At 51.8% G+C, this 22,432-nt stretch overlaps 1 protein-coding gene across 10 annotated transcripts in view; it reads left to right on the top strand.

The window, feature by feature from the left end:
• Positions 1–11,264: 11,264 nt before the first annotated feature.
• MAP4 (microtubule associated protein 4) overlaps positions 11,265–22,432 on the top strand; it is a 136,808-nt gene continuing 125,640 nt past the window's right edge. For 9 of the 10 annotated variants that reach the window (XM_064162718.1, XM_064162721.1, XM_064162717.1 and 6 more), the window contains exon 1: positions 11,265–11,396. The gene's annotated coding sequence lies outside the window, so the exon portion shown is untranslated. Of the gene's footprint in view, positions 11,397–11,982; positions 12,002–22,432 lie in introns of those variants that run through there. The other variant, XM_064162715.1, reaches the window with a different exon arrangement.

Here is a 22,432-nt window from a genome sequence, read left to right as displayed (position 1 = left end):
GGCCACCTGGGCACATGCTGGCTCGTGATCCATCACAAAACCTGCTTTCTGCCCCCAGAGCATGTCCAGCCCAATGAGTGCCATCAAATGCCACGGAGTGGGGACTGTCTCTGAGCCTTCTCTTGGAGTTCTACTTCTCCAGCTGCTCAGACTTTCTGCAGTCTCTCCCCTCCTTTCTTTTCTGAACTCCACTGCCTGCCAAGACTTTTTTCCATCAGATTGTCATCATTTTCCATGCTTTGTATGAACAAGTTGTATCTCTATTCCAAGCGATGACTGGAGCACTCTGCCTCCCCCCTCCCCCTCCTTCCTTAGCGTCTCTCATTTTTGGGAGATGAATAAGGATTTAAATGGGGATCCTCACCCGCAGCAGCCAGAGCTGCTGCCCTTTCCCCCTCTCTCAGCTCTTTGTAGAGTGAGAGCAGAAGGAGATGTAGAACATAGATTGCAGTCTGAGCTTTGGGGTTTGGCTGCATTTTGATTGTTTTGGGTTTTTTTTCTGCTGGCAATGATAAAATTTTGCAGCCAAGTCTCCAGGTCTGTTATGGAGTCCCAAGGGGAGATACACTCTTACAGAAATTGTCTCTTGCAGCAGCTGAGCTTTAACAAGAGTTCCATCCTTCAGCCTTTTCAGGCAACTTTTCCTTCTGACCTCATCCCGCTCTGTTCCATACAGAATTCAAGCAGCTCTCTGCTGCAGCTGAGTCATGGAGCACCGTGAGGAGCTCTCATTTCTCTCCTCTGGGCCAGCTTCTAGCAGTTACACCCTCAGCCCAGCCAGCACTTTTCTTTTCTCCTTCCTCCTGCAGTTTGGCATAGGAGATCCCTTCAGATAGCCCCTCACCAGCCTCTAATATCCAGCCTAAACCTCCCCTAGTGCAGCTTGGAACCATTTCCTCTGGTCCTGGTGCCTGCCACCAAGGAGAAGAGGCTGCCCCCTGCTTGCTACAACCTCCTTTCATATAGTTGTAGAGAGCAATGAGGTCTCCCCCCAGCCTCCTCTTCTCCAGACTGAACACCTCCAGCTCCCTCTGATGCTCCTTGTAGCCCAGGTGCTTCAAGCCCTTCACCAGCCTCATTGCCCTTCCCTTGACATGCTCCAGCACTTCAATGTCCTACCTATAGTGAGGGTCCCAGAAGTGAACACACTACTCAAGAACCTCTTCAATTCCATGCCCAAAAATGTTTTGGAAGGTCCATCTTCCAGTGCTCCATGTCTGCTGAACAGGGAGGGCTTGCTTAGCTGGGCAAGGCAAGTGACCATGCTACTGGGCAGCCAGTTCAGCCCACCACAACTGGCTGCAGGGACAGTGAACTGTCTGTGGCCTGTCAAAAGGCTTCTCATGAGGGTCCCAGGTGACCCTGTTTGTGGGCTGCTGTGAATATCTCTACCTTCTGCTGCACTTGATGTGAAGAATTTGTGTTGGGCACAGGGACTACACAGCTGCCTCTGTGGGCTCAGGCTCCAGGGGTCAAGAAGGGCTGAGCTATGTCCTTGCTGCTGCCTTTAATCCACACCCAGGGCTTGCTTCTAGCCTGAAAAGATGTTTTTCATGCAATTTCCATGTGTGGCTCATATTTAAAGCATAGAAATGAAAGCTCCACACCCTTTGTTTGCATGTCTGACCTGATGAGTGTGCAAAATGGGACCAGTAGTGGCTGTGTGGCTGGGGGAGGGCATCACGCACATGGACTTTCCATCCCATGTATCCTTCACAGGGTTCACACAGAGGGATCTGCTGCCCAAAGTGAAAACAAATCCTAGAGATCACCCTTCAGGCAGCCAAAGTGGTCTCAGTCATGTTGAGGGAGCAAGGGCAACTTTATGGAAGGCAGGGTTTTGAAGTGGCTGTGTCATTTCAGGAAGGGAACTTGGGCATTCATCATAGAATCATCATAGAATCAACCAGGTTGGAAGAGACCTCCAAGCTCATCCAGTCCAACCTAGCACCCAGCCCTGTCCAATCAACCAGACTATGGCACCAAGTGCCTCATCCAGTCTTTTTTTGAACACCTCCAGGGACGGCAACTGCACCACCTCCCTGGGCAGCCCATTCCAATGCCAATCACTCTCTCTTGCAAGAAATTCCTCCTACATTATGCTACTGATCAATGTCCTGACTTCTGCCTATGAGCAGAAGGAACAAGAAGGTGTTTGAGATGTTGAGAGCAATAAGATAAAGTACACTGAAAGAATTGGAACACAGCTGGGTGACATAGGGAATGTGTGTGACAGGTATGGTCTGGCCAGAGACAACATCCCTAGTACAGTCCCGTCCCACCACAGCAAGGAAGGTGAAGAGTCCAGGAGAGCTCACCAAGGACAGGGAAGAGAGCCATGTCAGAAAGAAGAGCCTGTGGTGAGACCCTCAGATATTGGCCACCTCAGACAAAAAGGAAAATCAGGAATTATGTGATGGAACCAGAGAAAAGGTTGGACTTTGCAAAGGTTGGACTTGATCTTAGAGGTCTTTCCCAGCCTTCATGATTCTGTGTTTCTGTGAAAATACTGAATGGCCAACAGGAGCTCCAGCAGGAACCTTCCTTCAAAGGACTCAGAGAGCTGCCCATTCCAAAGCATTAATTAGCACAGCTACCATTACCCTGCCTAACTTGTTGCCACATCAAAGGGTTGCCACCAGCTTATTAGGACTCAGAAAGGGAGGGGACCGTTGGGTCCCAGGAATGCCTCCAACAGTCGTTATGAGTGGTACAGAATCTCCTGTCCCAGAGCCTCAGCCAGTCCAGCAGTCAGAGTGCTGTACCACAGCCACCATGGGCAGAGCACAGAATCCCCAAATCCCAACATGGTGGGGTTGGAGGGGACCTCTGGAGACTAGCCAGTCCAGCCCCCTGCTAAAGCAGAGGCACCCACAGCAGCTTGCCCAGGAGCACAATGGCCAGGTGGGGTTGGAAGCTCTCCAGATAAGGAGTCTCCACAACCTCTCTGAGCAGCATGTTCCAGGGATCCAGAACCAAACACCAAACAAGTTTCTCCTCCTGATCATATGGAACCTCCTAGGTTCCAGTTTGTTCCTGTTGTCCCTGGGCACCACTTGACAAGAGTCTGTCCCCATCCTCTTGCCCCCCACCTCTTGAGCTATTTACAGCCATAGAATCAGAATGGTTTCAGTTGGAGAAGGCCTTGAAGATCTGAGACACTTTCATTGTGGGTGGGGGATGTGACTTGCACAAAGCCCCTTGCAGCCCTGCAGGGGCTGGTGGAGCTGAGCTCTTTGGATTTTCCCTGGAAGAGCCCTTCCCTGTGTCCTTACCCAGCTTTTGTCACTTGTGGTTACATGCTCCGTCCAGTTTGGGCTGGAAATTCCTCAGAGCCCAAAGACCTTTCAGCCCTTCTTGTCCTCTGAGCATCCTGTGCACCAGGAGCAGGACAGAAAGAGCAGATCACCACCCCAGTGGCTGGGAGGCTCTGGGAGCTGCACATGTCACACACAGCACAGGAGAGCACGTCCAGGGCTGCCCTAGGGAGCGCAGCATGGAGAACGTGATGGAAATCCTCCCTCTCCCCCACTTGGGAGTTGGAGGAGAATAATTTGATGGAAAGGCAAATCCTTTAATCTCCAGATATAAATCAAGTGAGTGGCAGCATTGCTTAGGACAGGGCACATCATATAGGGCATGTAGAGCATGTCCCTTGCTCTGCACCCCCAGAGGCCCTCCAGCTGTTAACCTATTTATGAAAGGTAACTCAAGGCTACATGCAACCTCCTGAGGACATTTCACTGTCACACCACAGCCTCCTTTTTTCTGCCTTGGAAGAATTTGGCTTCATTTATGAAGGCCCAGGCTAAAGATCAGCTCTGCCAGCCTGATGCTCAAAGCCCTCACCAGTGGAAAGGAGCAGTAGGAAGCCCTCTGGAAGGCCAGGCTGTTCCACACGTTCTGGGAGAAGACTCTGCTTGCAGAGTGATGCAAATGTCAGCTTCTGAATCATGGAGTGGGAGATTCAGTGATTGGTTTGGATGGGAAGAGACCATTCAAGGCCATCGAGTTCAACCCCTGTAGTCAGCAAGGACATCTGTAACTCCAGCAGGGTGCTCAGAGTCCCTAACAGCCTGATTTAGAATAGGCCCAGGGTTGGGGCATCTCCCACCTCTCTGGGCACCTTGAGCAAGGCTCTCACCACCCACATGGTGGGTGTGAGGCTCCCTCTTTGAGTCCCAGCCATCCTCCCTTGTCCTGTCACAACAGGCCCTGCCCAAAACTCTGTCCCCAGCTTTTTTTTTCCTCACAGCCTGTAATCTAGCTCTTCCCACCAAAACATTCTAGCTAGCTTCAAACTATCACAATGGTTAGCCCCTCAAAGCACTGAAAGGCCATCATAAGGTCCTCCTGGTGCCTCCTCCAGGCTGGACAACTCCAACTCTCTCACCACAACAATGCTCTGCAGATTATCCTCTTCCTGCATGGAAAAGCTCATGCTCTGGTCCATATGCTCTGAGTGGGAAGTGTCCTGCACGCTGGACCACTCATGGTAGAACCTACACTGCAGGACAGCAGCTAGAGCCATGCTTTTTGTTGGTGCTCACTGCAGCACCACAGCCACCCTCCTCCTCCTCTGCAGTCCTGCACATCGGGTTGCAGCTGAGGGCCAGATCCTGGATCAGGAGATCACAGGGTGTGCCAGCTGTGAGGCAAATCCCATGAGCACTCAGTGAAACTCGACAGGTCGCTGGGATGGTGGCAGAGATCCCTGGCCAAAATTCCATGGCTTCCATTGTGCTGGAGTCAGCTTTGATGAGCACAACAGCCCTGCTGCCTGGGCAATCTGCCAGCAACCCACCACACTTTTGTTGTTGCTGGAGCAGCATCCTCCAGCAACGGTAGGGAAGTGGACATGCAGTGAAGACTGCAGCATGGGAGTAGGGTAATTTGGTCAGGGAATTCAAACCCTGCAAGGTGCTCACAGGCATCCACTGTCAGAAACTGGTGGAGGGTCAGGAGAACAGGTCTGGTGAGCAGCTGAAGGAGCTGGGGTTGTTCAGCCTGGAGAAGAGGAAGCTGAGGGAAGACCTGCTTGCTCTCTACAACTCCCTGCAAGGAGGTTGGAGCCAGGTAGGAGATGGTCTCTTCTCCCTATTATCAGGTGATAGAACGAGAAGAAATGACCTGAAATTGTGCTGGGGGACATTTGGGTTGGAAATCAGGAACAAATTCTTTCCTGAAAGACTGTCAAACATTGGACCAGGCTGCCCAGGGAAGTGGTCAAGTCACAACCCCTGAAGGTGTGCAAGAAACCTGTAGCCATGGCACTTGGGGACATGGTTGATGGTTGGTCTAGATGACCCTTTGAGAGATTTTCCAACCAAACAATTCTATGATTCTAAAATAATTTCCTGAAAATGAGTCTGTTGGGTGCAGCTTTAAGTGATGACAAATCTCTGCTCCACTCAAACACTGATCTGATCCAGATTTTTCATTTACTGGGGGCTCAGGTCTCACCCAGGAAGGTGGTTGAATCCCCAGTCCTGGATGTGCTTCAAAGTGGCAGAGATGTGGTACTGAGGGACCTGGTTTAGACCCAGCCTTGGTAGAATCAGAGAATGGTTGGGCTGGGTGAGCTTAATGGTCTTATTCAACTAAAATGATTCCATGATTCTAGGGGTAGTTGCTAACTGCCAATGCTGAGCACTTGCTTGAAGAAGTGACCCCTGCACAGGCTCTGTTGCCTGTCTGAAAGGAGTGAGATCAGAGGAGTAAAAGTGGACCCTTCAGCAACAACAGCAGCCAAGACAAACCCTTCCACCTGCCTCCTGAGCACTTCTCATACTGACAGCATTTACCTTCAGCAGTGGTACAGAGTTGCAGAGACATGGAATGGTTTGGATTGGAAGGGACCTTCAAAGTTCATCCACTCCAACTCTTGCAGTCACTGGGGATATCTGCACCTAGACTGGGTTGTTGATGCCACCAGAAAGGCTCCCTGGAGCCTTCTCATCTCCAGGCTGAACAACCCAGATTCAGGCTATGAGCCTGGCCTCATAGCAGAGGGCTTCCAGCCCTCCCAGCATTGCTGTCATCTCCTCTGGCCCCACTCCAACAGGTCCTTTTCTCCGCTGTGCTGAGGACTCCAGAGCTGGCCCCAGCACTGCAGGGAGGGATGTCAGCAGAGAGGCAGAATTCTCTCCCTCCACCTGCTGCCCATGCTGCTGGGAACCAATCCAAGACAGGGCTGGAAATGCACAGTGGAGGTTTATCTCCATTTTCCCCATGCACTTTGAGGGGAGAATGGCAATCTCCTGATTGAGTGGGCAGGAAAGCTGCACAGTTCTTTACTGCTGCTCTCCAAGACATTTGCTGCTGATGCTGTGAAATCTGCAGAGCCAAAGCATACCCCATTCTGTGTGTCCTTAATTGGCACCAGCTCCCATCAAAGTGGCAGTGACCAGAAGTGAGCTCTCCCTTTCCAGCTCCCTCAGCACTCAGCAGTGACTCACCCCATCCCCAGAGCAGCCCAGCTGCTGGCCTGCTTTACCTGCTGGGCTAATGGCCCTGGCCAGGAGTCACTCGTTAGGCAGATGAGCTGGTCCCCTTTTCCCTTTCCTCCATCCACTTTCACTGTCTGGTGTGATGAAAGGGCAGAGTCATTGCCCCATAGAACACCGCATGACCACCCCCTGCTATCACAAGGACTGACACACCTTTGGTGCCTCCTAGATCCTGTCTCCTGCATGACCAAGGAGAGTGATTCCTGCTGCCCTCTCTTCCAGGCCAAACATAGCTGAGAGCAGGCATGGGGAGTCTGAAAAGGGAGCTGGAAAGAAAGTGGAGGAATAGGTTATGTTCTTTTGAGAGAGAAACAAAGCTAAATGAGATGCTCTGGATGTTTGCATAGGGGAAGTATGGGGAAGGCAACAAATGGAGGCTGTTCTGGAGTTGCTCCCATCAAGCAAAGAGCAGGCTTTAGATTATAAACTAAACCAAGGAAGTTTGCTATTAAACAGTGCCCCACAGGAGCCATGCTAAGCTCAGGTAGAACAATGAGGAAGCCATCAGGCCTTTGGGCAAGCCAGGCTGGTGAGGACAGGAGTGGCTAAGAGAAGTCAGTCAGTTACTCTGCTTTTCATACTGCCTTTATGTTGGTGATTTCTGAAGGGTCAGAGGAATTGATCTGTGTGGAGGGTGAAAGTGCAACCTTTCCTTCCACCTAGTCAGAACAAGTTCTTCTGTTCTTTAGATTCATCAAATGGCTTGAGTTGGAAGAGACCTTAAAGATCATTCAGTTCCAACCCCCTGCCTTGGGCAGGGACACCTCCCACTGGCCCAGGTTGCTCAAGGCCTCATCCAACCTGGCCTTGAACACCTCCAAGGAAGGAGCATCCACAACCTCCCTGTTGCAGTGTCTCAGCACCCTCACTGTAAAGAATTTCTTCTTAATCTCCAGTCTAAGTCTGCCCTCCTCAAGCTGTGGACATCTACGAGACACTCTCCTTCATCCTGCCCCTTCCAACACTAGTGATAAAAATCCACCCAGCTGCAGCTGAAGCAAGGCAGGATCTAAGAGAATTAGGGAGCCAGTTCTCAGTGCACAGAGAAGCTCTGCTGAACAGTGTGAAAACCCCTTAGAGTCTCAGAAGTGCAAGGAGCACACCACGTATCACAAAGAAGAAGCTGAAGGTGGAGATGAGACAACCAGAGGAACATGTGCTCAGCTGCCAATGGCTATGGAAGAGCTGTGGTGGGATGCAGCTGCCTGGCCTGTGCTGCAGAACAGATCCTCCTGATTTCAGTGACAGGAAACCCACAGATTTGGGGCTGATGGTAGCCCACTCCTAGGGTTTGCAAATTCAGGTGAAGCAGGAAGCCCCTTGTGCAATGAGTTAGGGCTGTTTGGATGATGGTGGACAGTTACCTGTTGCAACACCTAGCTTAAAGTGGACACACCTACGGCGCTAAAGGGCTCCCATCCACCCTCATTTATGGTAGCTGGGTGTGCCTGGTTGGGGCTAGGGTGTTATCAGAGCTGGCACTTGGCAGATTGAAGTCTGGGCACTTCTGTCACCTACAACCACCAACAGTCTGCTCCTGTGTGACCATGGTGTGTTGAAAGCCAGGTTTTTGGCCCTCAAGGTTTTCTTCTGGGGGATAAATTCAGGGCTTGGTGAACAACCAGGAGTTCTTTTTGAAGGGAAAAGCAGGTCAGACATACTCCCCAGCACAGCATCTATGTTACTCACTGCTTATTGTTGTATTGTGATGCCTGCTCCACTGGTGTGGGAATTACTGTCCTCTGCTAGAGGTGAGGTTTGCCCAGTCTCGGAGAACACTGGGCAGAAAGGCTCCAGAAGAGAAGTGAGGAGCTCTGGACATGTGGGCAGCAGGGGCAGGGAGACGATTCTGCCCCTCTGCTCTGCTGAGACGCCCCTGCAGTGCTGGGGCCAGCTCTGGAATGGGCAGTTCATGGACCTGTTGGAGCAGGGACAGAGGAGGCCACAGCAGTGCTGGGAGGGCTAGAAACCCCCTGCTGTGAGGCCAGGCTGGGAGAGCTGGGGATGTACAGCCTGGAGAAGAAAAGGCCAATGGCATCCTGGCCTGGATCAGGAACAGTGTGGCCAGCAGGACAAGGGAGGTTATTCTGCCCCTGTACTCAGCACTGCTCAGGCCACACCTTGAGTGCTGTGTCCAGTTCTGGGCTCCTCAATTCAAGAGAGACGTTGAGGTACTGGAACAAGTCCAGAGAAGGGCAACAAAACTGGTGAGGGGCCTGGAGCACAGCCCTGTGAGGAGAGGCTGAGGGAGCTGGGGGTGTGCAGCCTGCAGCAGAGGAGGCTCAGAGGGGAGAGCTGTCTACAACTACCTGAAGGGAGGCTGATCAGGTGGGGTTGATCTCTTCTGCCAGGCAAGCAGCAACAGAACAAGGAGACACAGTTTCAAGTTGTGCCAGGGGAGGTCTAGGCTGGATTTTAGGAGGAATTTCTTGCCAGAGAGAGTGATTGGCATTGGAATGGGCTGCCCAGGGAGGTGGCAGAGTCACCGTCCCTGGAGGTATTGAAGCAAAGCCTGGATGAGGCACTTAGTGCCATGGTCTGGTTGATTGGACAGGGCTGGGTGCTAGGTTGGCCTGGATGATCTTGGAGGTCTCTTCCAACCTGATTGATTCTGTGGTTCTATGATTCTACGATTTGGGGCTCTGAGCAACCTGCTGGCTGCACAGGGGTTGGACTAGATGAGTTTTAGAGGTCCTTTCCCATTCAAACCAGTCTGTGATTCCATACTTGTAAGAGAAGTGGGTTTACTGAGGAGGCAGAGGGATCTTTAAGCCTGCGGTGACCTGAAGCCCAGGGTAGGCTGGGACAGCCCTGAAATCCAAACTGCTGCCCGATCCTCCCAAAGAAAGCCATTAGGATGCCATTTTATCTTAGAGCTTAAAAATAGCAGAGGGCAGCAGCAGTTGTTCTATATCTGCCTTTCATCAGGCCACGGGATTTCCCCACGCTCTTCCCCTTCCAAGCTCTGGCTCTGGAAATGCACCCACGCTCTCCAGGGCGAGCAGAAGCTACAACCTCTGCTCTGCATGGCTGGGGTGTGCCCCCTTCCCCAGCTTGCTGCAAAGGGTGTTTCCTCCCTCAAGTGACCAGACACCAGACACACCTGTTTTTGTTTAGTCACCTCGCTTTGATTTTCTTATCAAGCAGGCCAAGGTGTCACATACTTTCATGAGATTTAGTAGCTCTGTAGCTGCCCGCAGGCAGATGAGTGACACATCCACCCCCTGGGCACACGCAGGAGCCTTGCTGTCAACAGTGATGATCTCCCTGACTGATGAACCCACAGAAGAAGTTGTAATGGTTTAAAGCGTGAAGAACGAGGCTGAATGTTCCTCCTGTGTGGTGGTTTTCATAGTACCAAACCTGCTTGTCTGAGGGCCTTTAAAGCCATGTGTGCCATGTGGCCTCACTAAGGGCAGTATGTGCCTGGCAAATTTGGTGGCCTTCTACAACGGGGTTAAAGTATTGGTGGGTACAGGAAGAGTGACTGATGTCATTACCTGGACTTGTGCAAAGAATTTCACCCTGACCCACACAACGTCCTTGTCTCTAAAATGGGTTGGACCCTCAAACTTCTCTGTCTCTGTGAATAGCCATCTCGAGGCAAAGCTTCGCTACCAGGACCCACAGTGTGCTGCTTGCTGCGTGCCACCCTGTATCAGCACTACAAGCGTGCTAATGCTGGGCTGCTTCCCCTGGCCTCTGCAAAGACACTCTCCCACCCTGCCTAGCTCATGCCCCGACCTGACAGCCCTCACCATATCCCCTTGGGCCTTTGCTCATCACCTCCAAGTGCACTCACTGCCATCTCCCCTCATCACTTCCCCCCAGCTGCCATCTCCTCTCATTGTTTCCCTTAGCTACCTTCCCCACAGCTGTATCACCTCAGACCCCTCTTCACTTCCCCTCAGCTCCTTCTTTGCATCCTCTCAGCTGTGTCTCCTCAGCTCTGTTCCCTGGGTGACATCTCTGCAGCCATGTACCCTCAGGCCCCTCTTTGCTTTCCCTCAGCCACGACTCTTTGGCCCTCTGTTTCCTATCCCCTCAGCTCCCTGTCTGTCTCCCCTTAGACATGTCCACCCAGGTCCTCCCTCTGCTTCCTCTCGGCCATGTGTCCTCAGTCCGTTCCCTTGGTGACATCTCTGCAGCTATGTACCCTCGGTTCTCTGTCTGCTTTCCCTCAGCCATGTCCTCTCCGTTTCCTGTTTCCCTACCCATTGTCCCTCGACCACGCACCCCTGCCCATTGTCTCTTTCCCCTCAGCTCTGTGTCTGTTTCTCTGTCAATTTCCCAGGCTGTTTCCCCTCAGCCGCGACCCCTCCGCTCCCTCTCTCCTCCATCCTGCCCCACCAGCTCCATGTCCACTCAGTCCAAACTCCCCCCCACCTTTCCCTTATCCACGTCCCTCCTTTTCCCTTATCCACCTCCCCTTTCTGCTCCCCATCACCTTCATGGCCCCCCAGCCCTGCTCCTACCCTCTCCCCCCCGCCATGGCCACGACCGTGCCCCTTCCCCTCCCCTCGGCGCCCGGCGCCCTCCGCCCTCCGCCCGCCCCCGCCCCGCCCCGCCCCACCCAGCGCCATGGCCCCTCCACGCCGCACCCTACCCCGCTGCCCTGTCACTGCTGCGCCGCCTCAGCCCCTCCTGGCGCTGCTCCCGCCCCTGCGCCGCCCGCCCTCGCGGCGATTGGCTGTCAGCGAGCGCGGCGCGGCACTATTGGCGGAGCGGCCGAGAGCCCGCCCTCGGCGCTAGCAGGGTAGTGCGCTCGGCGTGAGGCCAGCGGCCGCTCCGCTCCCTGCTGCTCCCCCGGCCGGGCCCGCAGGGGAGACTGACACTGACCAGGCGGCTCCGTCCCGGCGGCAGCCCCCGCGCCCCGCTCCGCCTCCGGTAAGGGCCGCCGCGGGGGAACGGCCACTGCGGGCTGGGAATGGACTTGGGGACACTCCGTAGGGAGCGGGTGCGGCGCCCTCGGAGGCGATCGAGGGGCGGCCGGGCCCAGGGGGGCTCCGGCCTCGCCCTTGTTGAGGGGTGCGGGCGAGGTGAGGGCAGGCTGTGTCTCCGCGGGGCGGGGAAGGCCGGGGGTGAGGCGACAGCGCTCCCGGGGCTTTGTGAGGGGCGAGGGGAGGGGGGGCGGGTGCGACGGTGGGCGTCTGGCGGATCGGAGTGAGGGCGGGCCGGGCCGGGCTGCGGCGCGGCCGGTGACACGGCGGGGAGCTGCTTGGAGGGGAGGAAAGTCCCGGAGCATCCAGAGAGCATCGGCCCGGCCAAGTTCGTGGCTGGCTCAGCTCGGAGGAAGTGGGAGCAGCTGGGGAACGGCTTTGTTACATAGGAGGGGAAGAGGCTGCGGTGGTCTAGTGGGGGTTGCAGTCAGTGCAGTTCGGCTTTGAGCGGAGATCTGGAGCTGGCTGTCCCCAAACACCTCAAAGCCGCAATTTGGTGTCTAGGGCAGCGCTGTGAATCGGCGCCTGGGACCTCTCCAAACTTTTTGTAACGTGCGTGTTCTTCCCCCGCTATTCTCCTTCTGCTCTTGGCTCCTTCTCTGCTTTATAAGGCTTTCTGTGGCATGGGGGGCGGGGGTGGGTTCGCGCTGCCGCTCGGTGAGGCGGAGGAGGAAAGGGCTGCCGGGGCTTGCGGCCGTTGCTCGCTGCATGGGTGTGGCGGGAGGATGCGGCACCGGGCCCGGGCGGCAGCGCTGCTCAGCCAGCGGCAGGCCGAGGGCTGCAAATCTGTCCGCCTCGGCCTCTGCTTCAGCAAGAGCAAACTTGGTTTGTAAAGAGCGGTTCTGCTTTTACGTGTTAAACAAATGGTTCCTGCAACGTGGTGGAAGGTTGCGGTTCTTCTCCCCCTGCTCTGGTGAGGCCACAGCCGGAGTTCTGTGTCCGATTCTGGGTTCCCCAGTTCAAGAAGGACAGGGACTTAATGAAGGTGGTATAGCAAAGGGCTGCAAAGATTCTGAGGGGCCTGGAACATCTCTGTGATGAGAAAAGACAGAGTTGAGGCTTTGGAGTCTGGAGAAAAGCAACCTGAGTGGAGATCTCATCAGTACGTCAGGGGTGGGTGGCAGGCTTTGTCAGTGGTGTGCAGTGACAGGACAAGGAGTAAGGGCACAAATGTGGACATGAGAAGCTCCATCTAAACATGAGGAGTAACTTCTTGTATTTAAGGGTGTTGGGACACTGGAGTAGGCTGCCCAGAGAGGTGGTGGAGTCTTGTGTGGAGAGCTTCCAACCCTACCTGGCTATTGTGATCCTGGGCAAGCTGCTGTGGGTGCCCCTGCTTTAGCAGGGGGTTGGACTGGGTGATCTTCAGAGGTCCCTTTGCATCTCAGTCACTTTGGGATTTTGTGAATATGGTTAAACTGAAGACTGAAGGATTTTTTGTTTTGTTTTGAAGATGGTGTTCTGCTGCCAGAAACTTTCTGAGTGTATCTTGCTGGAAGTTGTAAACTCTACTTCTTTTCAAGGGGTGTGGAAGTGCCTGATCTGGGAACATATTAAACCTGAACTCAGATTTTGAGTTTGGGGTTTTGTTAGTTTCATCTTGATAACTCTTTCTGGGTTGCTTCCTCTTCTTTCTTTTCCTTGATTCCTGTTTTAACATAAAGTCATGTATTTAAACTCATTTTAAAAGCTTATATATATTTAAACATGGATTGCAGTATTCAACCAATCTCTTCTCTTCCCAGCTTTCAGTTCCAGCAGAGTACCTGAAAGGCTTCTTGAATAATATAACAGCCATGCAAACACTTTCTCAGTGTTTTCGCTTCGGGAGGAGTGAGCTGTGAGCCTCCTCCTGCCCTCTTTATGCAGGGCCCTGCCTGTGAGGTTGCTCCAGCTTCATTTTGTAAGCTAAAAGGACAGGACTGGGCTGGAGTTTGACAACTGTAGAGCTTATTTCCTCTTTGAAGCCTGATGATTCCATCTGGTAGTGTGTGTTGTGCTGGTGTTCTATAAATAAGGTGCTGCTGCAGCTTGATTAACTCTTCCTTTATTGGAGCAAGACAAATAAATCATCACTTAGACACTCAGTGCAGCAATACAGTTGTGATGAGTGATGTTGGCTGAGGCAGTAGAGCTGCTTTCAGTGTTCTGTTTGTTTTCCCTTGTTGAAATCTCCTAGCTTCTTTCAGGTGCGTTTTAGGGGATTCCTGAGCTCTCTGGCTTTGATATTTTTGGTCTCTTTTTGCCCTTCCCCCATCAGACGAGATGGGCTTTTCTGTGTTGAGAAGAGCTTCACTGTTGCAACAGCAGCAATATCCTGTGCCTTTTGTTTTCTTTGCGGATAATTACAGGTTAGTGACAAGCAATAGGCTGGGAGGCAGAAGAGTTGAGCTGTTTGTGAGCCTGATTGTGCAGTCCGAAGCTGAAGGAGGTGGCTGTTATTAAATCTGTGTTGTGTGTCTCTGCAGAAATGCCACCAGGGAAATGGCAAAGACACAGACACAAAGAAGTGTCAGTGGTTCGAGGATCCCAGCCCTGCAAGTTCAGCGTTGCCATGGGTACAGTTTTGTGGGTCACCCCTCGTTCCCCCCCGGAGTCCTCAGATGATATTAGGAGAGGATTATGTCACCCTTGTCCTTCAAGAACAAACGAGAAGGCTGTTGCAGCGTGCTGACGCCAGCGGATGCTCGCTGGAGCTTTGCTATCTGACCTGGCCAGGCTGTTGCTCAGAAGCTGAGGACTCCTCAGGCAGTTCCCACCTTGCTGGCCGGTGATCCTCCACTTGAACACCACGGCTCAGCTCTGGGAACTGCAGAACCTCACCCTGGCAGCAGATCTGTTTTAACAAGTTGCCTCATTTGTCTGTGGGGAAGCTTGGAAGGTTCTCAGTGGTGTGGTGGGGAAATGCCTCCCGTTAGCCCTTGTCTGCTGCTTTGTACCATTTGGCTGTGGGCATTGGAGAGAGGAGGAGAGACTTTGAGGGGAATAATCACACCACAGGCTCCCATAAACTGTTGAAACCAGCTTGGACTGACTTTGATATCTGTGTGCTGTGCCTTTTGTTGCTGGTGAGTGTCACTTCAAGATGGCAATGCAAATTGTGAAGGACTTGGTTGCAGAAATGGAAACAGGAGCAACTTGGTTTTTGAAGGGCCAGTAGCTAAGTCTCAGGGGGGGGAGGGGGGAGGACACCACTTGGCCATTTCCAGTCTTGAGTTTGTTTTATGAAGTCTGGGGAATACTCACTTTAACCAAATGACTTACATATTGTTTCTGGTGTTTACAGAAGGGCTGACACAGCCTTCATTTTAGTAAGCAGGCCTATAATTACATCTGAGATCCCAACCCTCGTAGTGCTTCAGTGGTTACTTCTCTTCCCTGGAAAGAAATGAATCTGTGCCATTGACTCGGAGCTCAATTCTTGCTGAGTTCAGGTCTAGCTTAGACCCATCACTGTTGCACTGCCCTTGCTCTCTGTGTGCTGTTTCTCAGCTTCCCTCATGCTTGCTGAACTCTTGATGACTCTTCTCAGCTGGTAACTCAGCATTAGTCTCCCTTTGTCTCCATGTCCACAGCAGTGATGTGCAACCTCCCTGGCTCTGTTATATGCCCAATTTAGAGATTCATAGAATGGTTTGGAAGACACCTTAAAAATCATCCAATTCTGTCCCATGGGTAGGGACAACTTCCACTAGACCAGGTTGCTCAAGCCTCATCCAGCCTTGCACACCTCCAAGGAGAGGGCATCATGAGCTCCCTGGGCGACTTGGTACAGCATCTTGCCCCTCTCATTTTAAAAAATTTCTTCTTAATCTCCAGTCTAAATCTACCCTCTTCAAGTAAGAGAAACCACTGGTCAGACAGGGTCAAAGCCTGGCAAGATGAATTTGAGCTACTTGCAATTCAGATGAAGGTGATGGTTACTTAAAAGCCACATAACATAACTAGACCTTGTTTTGGTCAGAAAAATCCCAAATAATTGATTTGGCTAGCCCAGACATAGCTTGGAAGATAAAATCCCAGTCTCCTCCTCTGGGAATGAAGGGTTGAGGGCACGTTACTCATCCTGTTGTTGGCAGCCTGATTGTAGACAGCCAAATTATATTTTGTGGATGTGCTTCTGGAGTTTCAAAGCAAACTTGAAGGAGCTGATACTGCTCTGGAAGACAGATAGTTCCTGCAGCTCCGTGCTTGCACTTCCTGTCCCAGCTAAAACAGATCCATCTCCTGTTCAGGCAAATGTCTGTGTGTTGCTTCCTCGTGTCTCAGCAGTGCAGTCAACCTGATTTTCCCTGGGCTTTCCATTTTTCCTTGAAGGCAAATTAAATTATTCTGAGCTGCAGTTCAGAGCCGTGCAGGGGGCCATGATTATAGCATGGTTGAGACCTGAGCCTGAGCTATCATCGCTGCCCTCATTTGCTGCAGAGGTCACCTCCCTGCAGAAAGGGGAGATGGACTTTGAATCAGGTGCTTGAGGAGGTGGCGTAAAAGTTGTGTGGAGCAAAGTGCAGCCCATGTGAATCATGGCACAGGTAGGCTCTCTCAGCAGGCCCAGCAGGGCTTCCCTCATGCGGAGCTTCTCCAGCCTCTGCCGTGACTTGGTGCTTTGCCTGTGTAAAAGCATTTCTGGTGGTAAGAGGAGGGCAGTGAAATCAGAGACTCATAGAATGGTTTAGGTTGGGAGGAACCTCAAGGATCATCCAGTTCTAACCCCTTGCCATGGGCAGGGACACTTCCCACTAGAACAGGTTGCTCAAGGCCTCATCCAGGCCTCCAGAGAGGGAGCATCCACAGCCTCCCTGGGCAACCTGTTCCACTGTTTCACCACCCTCAAGTTGTGTTATTGTACAAGACTAGAGCAGAGTGTTTGTGGCCTTTGCTCCATGAAGGAGGGGAGCCACTGTGTGAGTGGAGAGTGTGACTCCACCACTGAGGTGAGCAATGGATGGGTGTGTAAATGCTGGTGTTTCCAATCTCCATAACCACATTATCCTCCTGGAATACCTGCTGGAAGGTGGGAGTAGGATAGGTTGATTATTCTCTTGCTATGTGTGTGTCCTCCCCTGGAAATAGTGAGGGAAGGAGCTGGTTTCTTCCCCTCCTCACAGTCAGCACAGACCATTTCTTGCTACTCTTTCAATCTTTTCCTGGTCTCTCAGTGAATTTTCCTCTGGGAGCAGCAACTGCTGAATTAGCAGCTCCCTGAAGGAGCATCCAGATCCTAACCTTGAGATAAAGGCAGCAGTGACCCTGAGATTTGGACAGAAGCAGCAAAAAGAAGAAATCAATCGGGGTGGCTGCATTATTCAGGGAGGCTGGTGTAACCCAAGAGGCCCTGTATTGGCTTTCCTTGGCCAAGCTTAGATTTCCAAGCTGCTGGTTGGATTTCATAGATTCATAGCATGGTTTGGGTTGGAACAGACCTTAAGGATCATCCAGTTCCATCCCCCTGCCATGGTCAGGGACACCTCCCACTAGCCCAGGTTGCTCAAGGCCTCATCCAACCTGACCTTGAACACCTCCAGGGAGGGGACGTCCACAGCCTTCTTGAGCAACGTGTTCCAGTGTCTCACCATCCTCATTGGAAAGAATCTCTTCCTAATATCTGGTCTAAATCTACCCTCCTCAGGCTCCTGATTGTATTTCCAGGATCCTGGAGTGGTAACTTTTTGTGGAGAGACTTCAACACAGCTGGAGTCTTTTTACCCTGCCCTAGGTGACTGTGTTGGCAGGATGGGGGTTTGATGTGTGGGTGGAAGCAAGGTGAAGCGTTAGGTGCCTCCTGACACGCTGGGTGACGTGCCACACGTGGGGTAGCTGGAGATTAAAGTAGGATGAGCAGTTGCTCCCTCATGTTGGCTTTCAAGCTACTCGTGTGTAGCTTGCAGGAGGCTTCTGGGAGAAGTATGCAGTTAATCACATGCATTAGCATGATTAGAATCCTGATTAGCCTGTGTCACTCACTCTCATTTCCCACCCACACTTTGCCCCTTTTATCCAGAGTCATTTGCAAGTATGAGCAGAAGACCCAGAGCAGCACAGGCTCAGACCCAAGGGATGGTCACTGGGCTTTGAAACGCATCAGGTAATTCTGGATGTTGCAGGCAAGTTCTTCAGTAAGCCCTACAGCTGCTGTCTGAATACCAAACCTCACCATCCAGCCCCTGACAGCTACAGCATCCTCAGCAGGGCTGTCAGGAATCCAGCTGAACATGAAGGAGGCTTGTCTTGCTAGTCAGTCAAGTGCTTGTGGTTGCCTCATGTTTCAGATCTAGTGCCTACTAATGGTTTCATTTGAAACCCTCTATCCATGTTTGATGATGATCTCTGTACGTTGGTGATCTCCTGGGCTGTTGGGTTAGTGCTGGCCTTGCCTCTGGTGGCTGTGGGCTGGAGAGTGACTTGCATGTGGATGCAATTCTGTGGCCAGATCATAGAATTGTTTGGGTTGAAAGAGACCTCTGAGATCAAAGAGGGGAGATTTAGACTGGATATTAGCGAGAAATTCTTTCCAGTGAGAGTTGTGAGATGCTGGAACAGGTTGCTCAGGGAGGTTGTGGATGCCTCCTCCTTGGAGGTGTTCAAGGCCAGGTTGGATGAGGCCTTGATCAACTTGGGCTAGTGGGAGGTGTCCCTGCCACTGGCAGGGGGTTGGAACTGAGTGGTCTTTAAGGTCCCTTTCAACCCAAATTATGAATCTGTGGATCATCAAGTCCAGCCTTCAACTTCAGACCACTGTGGCTGTTGAACCATGCCCCAGAGTGCCATGTCCACACATTTCTTGAACACCTCCAGATGACCATTTTGAGACTGAAGTTGAAGCTGCTTGGGCTGTGACAAGAAGTGAAAGAAAGGCCCCAAAGGAGGTGGTTTTGTCAATTCCGTTGTGTAAAACCTCTCCCTTTTCTAAAGCTTTACTTGTTGGGGGGTGCTGTAAATACTAAAAGCAGATCTTTGTGACAAAGCAGGCTCCTCTGAGGATGAGGTCACACACTTCCACCAGACTCCCGCCTGGGAATGAATCATTGTTCCTTGTGTGGAATTGCTTTGGAGCTACCTCATCTTGGAAGGCTGCTCCTCAGCTGAGGCCAGGCTGTTGACACTTGCTCTAAACAAAGTTAAAGCATGGCAGCGTTAATCAGAGGAATTTCAAAGGCTGTTTACATGCTCTTGAGCTGGGACTCTCTGAAGGGCTGGAATCTGAGATCAATTCCTCTTGTTGGTGAAAAGCTTTTTGCTGGTGCAGGGGATGCTCCTCTGGTCTGCAGGGTTTGATTTCACCTCCCCTTCAGGGCTTGGGAACCCTCAAACTCCAGGTTGTACTAGTGGCCCTGCTGATGTTTGTGAGATGTTTAAAGTCCTCTGAAAGGAGATGTCCTGGGGTGCATAAAGAAGAGTGAGGCCTGCAGGTTCTCCTCCCCATGTGTTCTTCCCTAATGAGGCTTCATCTGGAGTCCTGGGACCAATTCTGGGCTCCCCAGTTCAAGAACGACAGGGAAGTGCTGGAGAGAGTCCAGAGGAGGCTGGGAAGCTGCTGAGAGGCCTGCAACATCTCTGTGAGGAGCAAAGGCTGAGAGCTGTGAGGCTACCGAGCCTCGGGAAGAGCAGCCCCAGAGGGGATCTGATCAATGCTCAGTAAGAACTAACGTGTGAGGGGAGCAAGAGGATGGGGCCAGACTCTTTTCAGTGGTCCCTAGGGACAGGACATCTGACCAGGAGGAGAGCCTTCTCTGGTGTGAGGGTGTTGGGAGCCCTGGAGCAGACTGCCACGAAAGGTTGTGGAGACTCCTTGTCTGGAGAGCTTCCAACCCCACCTAGCCATTGTGCTCCTGGATAAGCTGCTGTGGGTGCCCCTGCTTTGGCAGTGGGGTTTGGACTGGGTGATGTTCAGAGGTGCCTTCCAACCCCACAATGCAGAGATAGAGGGATGCTGCCTCCATGTCACTTGTTTCTTGCACTAGCTGTGGTTAATCTAGCTCCAAGTTCTTCACGATCAGCCTCTGGCAGTGTGGCCTTCAAGCTGTGCGATACCGAGAGCTTGTTTCCATGTGCTGGTTTCTGCGCTCCCACAGGACAGCTCTGAGGTGCCAGCCCTCTCCCATGTTACACTTTTTATCATGCTGTTACACCAGCAGAACTCTCCGTGCTGGAAAATGGGTTGGTGACCCAGTGGGATTTCCAGAACTGTTTTTAGTGGACAATCCCACTACAAACCATCCACACCTAGGTCTGGGACCTCTTCCGCTGCCAGGCATGTTTGGGTGTTCCTGGAAATCTGAGAGTTGTGCTTTAGGGACATTTTTGCTGTCATCCCCTCTGGATGGGATGGATTTTCCAAGCATCTGGCTCTTGGTAGTTGAAATTTGCTGATGTTTCAGGCACACTGAGAGGGAGAGGTCTGTGCTGGGTGAAAGGGTGGGTGTCATGGCTTGCCCTGAAGCTCCTTCTCCTGTCCTCCTCTTGTTGTTTTGTTTCACCTTCAGCCTTCCTCTTCTCCCAGCCCTCTGACTCTGCAGAGCCTGTTTCTCTGGTGCACTTTGAAGTGCAGTGCTCTTTTGACAGATGTTCCTCTGTGCTGGTCCTCAGGAACCTGCCAACAGTTTCTCTGCTGTTCATAGGTAACTAATTAATAGTGGTGAAAGTAATTGGAGTCTTAACCGGGGAAGACCAAAGACAAAAATCCCTGAGTCCCCTCCAGCAGAGGCTTGAGTGAAGAGGATAAGAATGAGACAAAGAGCTGAGTCATTGCCTCTTCCTTCCTTCTGTGGTGGGAAGGAATCTCTGCTCATGAATCAAAGCGATGAAAGAGGTTCCAGATGTGAAGAGCTGGATCATTCAGACTTCTGACTCTGCAGGAGCTGTAGGTCATGACGTGGTTTATGCATCAGGAACTTGAGGTATTGATAAGCATTGATGAAAATTAGTTGGGGAGGAGAAACCTCATGAAGTTCTGCCAGGGCAAGTGTAGGGTCCAGTCCCTGGGGAGGAATCACCCTGTGCACCAGGGCAGCTGAGGGGTGAGTGCTGGGAAGCAGCTCCACAGAAAAGGACCGGGGAGTGCTGGAGACAAGAAGTTGCCAATGAGCCAGCAATGCACCCTCATTGCCAAGAAGGTCAATGGTCTCCTGTGGGGCATGAAGAAGAGTGTGGCCAAGGTCTCCTTGCCCTCTGGCCTGCCCTGGTGAGGCTAGATCTGGAGTCCTGGGACCAGTACTGGGCTCCCCAGTTCAAGAGAGGGAATTACTGGAGAGAATCCAGGGGAGGCTGGGAAGCTGCTGAAGGGGCTGGAGCATCTTTGAGGAGAAAAGGCTGAGAGTCTTTGGGCTATTACTCTGGAGAAGAGCAGCCTGAAAGGAGAATCTTCTTTTCTTTGCCCCTGAAAGGCAAAGACAAAGGTCTGGAAAGAAAGGTGGAATGTAAAAGCAAGCCTTTAAAGTGACCTTGAGATGTGGGAGGCTGTTTGGTCAGCACAGCAGTTGGTACTTAGGATGTGGGTGCCTGCCCTCCTGCCAAGGCTCAGAGTCAGCTCCTGAACTGGAACTTGCTAGAATCACAGATTCAGTTAGGCAGGAGACCACCTTTAAGATCATGGAGGCAAACCATGAACCAAGCACTGTCAGAGCACCACCAAACCATGGCTCTTAGCACCACTTCTCCAGGGATGGGGATTCTACTACTGCCCCAGGCAGCCTGGACCAGAACCCTCAAGTGGAAGAAATTGCTCCTCATGTCCAGCTTGAACCTCCTCCTGGAGCATCTTGAGGCCCCTGGTTGGTTCTCCCTAAACCAGGATGGTTGGGCAAAAATGATGGGCCATCATCTTCATCATCACTGGGATGATCATTGTTGAGATTTAAATCATCAAATCATTTCAGTTGGAAGAGATATTTGAGGTCATGGAGTCCAGCCATCAACCCACCATCACCATGGTCATTAAACCATGTACCCAAGTGCCATGGCCACACATATCTTGAACACCTCTGGGGGTGATGTGCCACAGCTGTTGTCACTCAGTGTCTATGGAGTGGTGCCACTGCGATGCAACCTTATGATGGGAACTCTGTGGAGAAAGCTGTGGTGCCTCAATTTGTGGTTTGTGGAATGAATTTGCCTTTGCAAATGGAGTCATGGAATGGTTTGTGTTGGAAGGGACCTTAAAGACCCTCCAGTCCCAACACGCTGCCATGAGCAGGGACACCTTACACTTGACCAGGTTGCTCAAGACCTCATCCAGCCTAGCTTGGAACATCTCTAGAGATCTGCAGATGCATTCCTCCAAGTTTTCTTTACATTTAAAGGCTATGTATGTATGTGTGTATATATATATGGATATAAAAATACACATATAAGTACTATTTTACCCTACTGGAGTGTTTCCAACAGGAGAATTGAAGGCCACATCCCCCACTTGTGAGAGGTGGATTATTTTGAAACTGATCTTATAGGGAAAATGTATGAATTTTGTAATTGTATTTTTTCCTTGGGATTTGGACAGAGCCATGTAGGGCAATGGGATCAAGTGTCACATTGGGGATTACATATTTGTCCTGGAGTGACCCTCTTAGTGGCTTGCACTGGTGTAATTGGTGAGTGACTGGATTTATAGGGCTGTGTATCTGCATTAGTGCTGGTTTGATGTAACCCTGGCTTATTTACTTTTGCTCCGACCTATTTTCAGCTGGGGAATTCACTTTTAAGGAGCATTTGCCTCAAGCCAGCTTTTTTTAGGCTTTTATTTGCCCTTAAAATGCACAGTGGTTATATTTGGAATGGCAGGCCCACATCTGACTGTTTGGGGGCTGACCTGTTGGAGAGCAGCTTAGGCAAAGGGACCTGGAGGTCCTCATGGACAGAAGGATAACCAAGAGGGCCAGTGGTATCCTGGGGTGAGTTTGGAGGGCTGCGGTTAGTAGGTTGAGAGAGATTCTGCTCCTTCTCTACTATGCCCTGCTGAGGCCACATCTGGAATATTGTGTCCAGCTC

Source organism: Pogoniulus pusillus, chromosome 23 (assembly GCF_015220805.1).
Source record: "Pogoniulus pusillus isolate bPogPus1 chromosome 23, bPogPus1.pri, whole genome shotgun sequence".
NCBI classification, from domain to species: Eukaryota; Metazoa; Chordata; class Aves; order Piciformes; family Lybiidae; genus Pogoniulus; species Pogoniulus pusillus.
The sequence above is the reverse complement of the archived record's forward strand: the minus strand, read 5'-3'. Positions and strand labels throughout refer to the sequence as shown.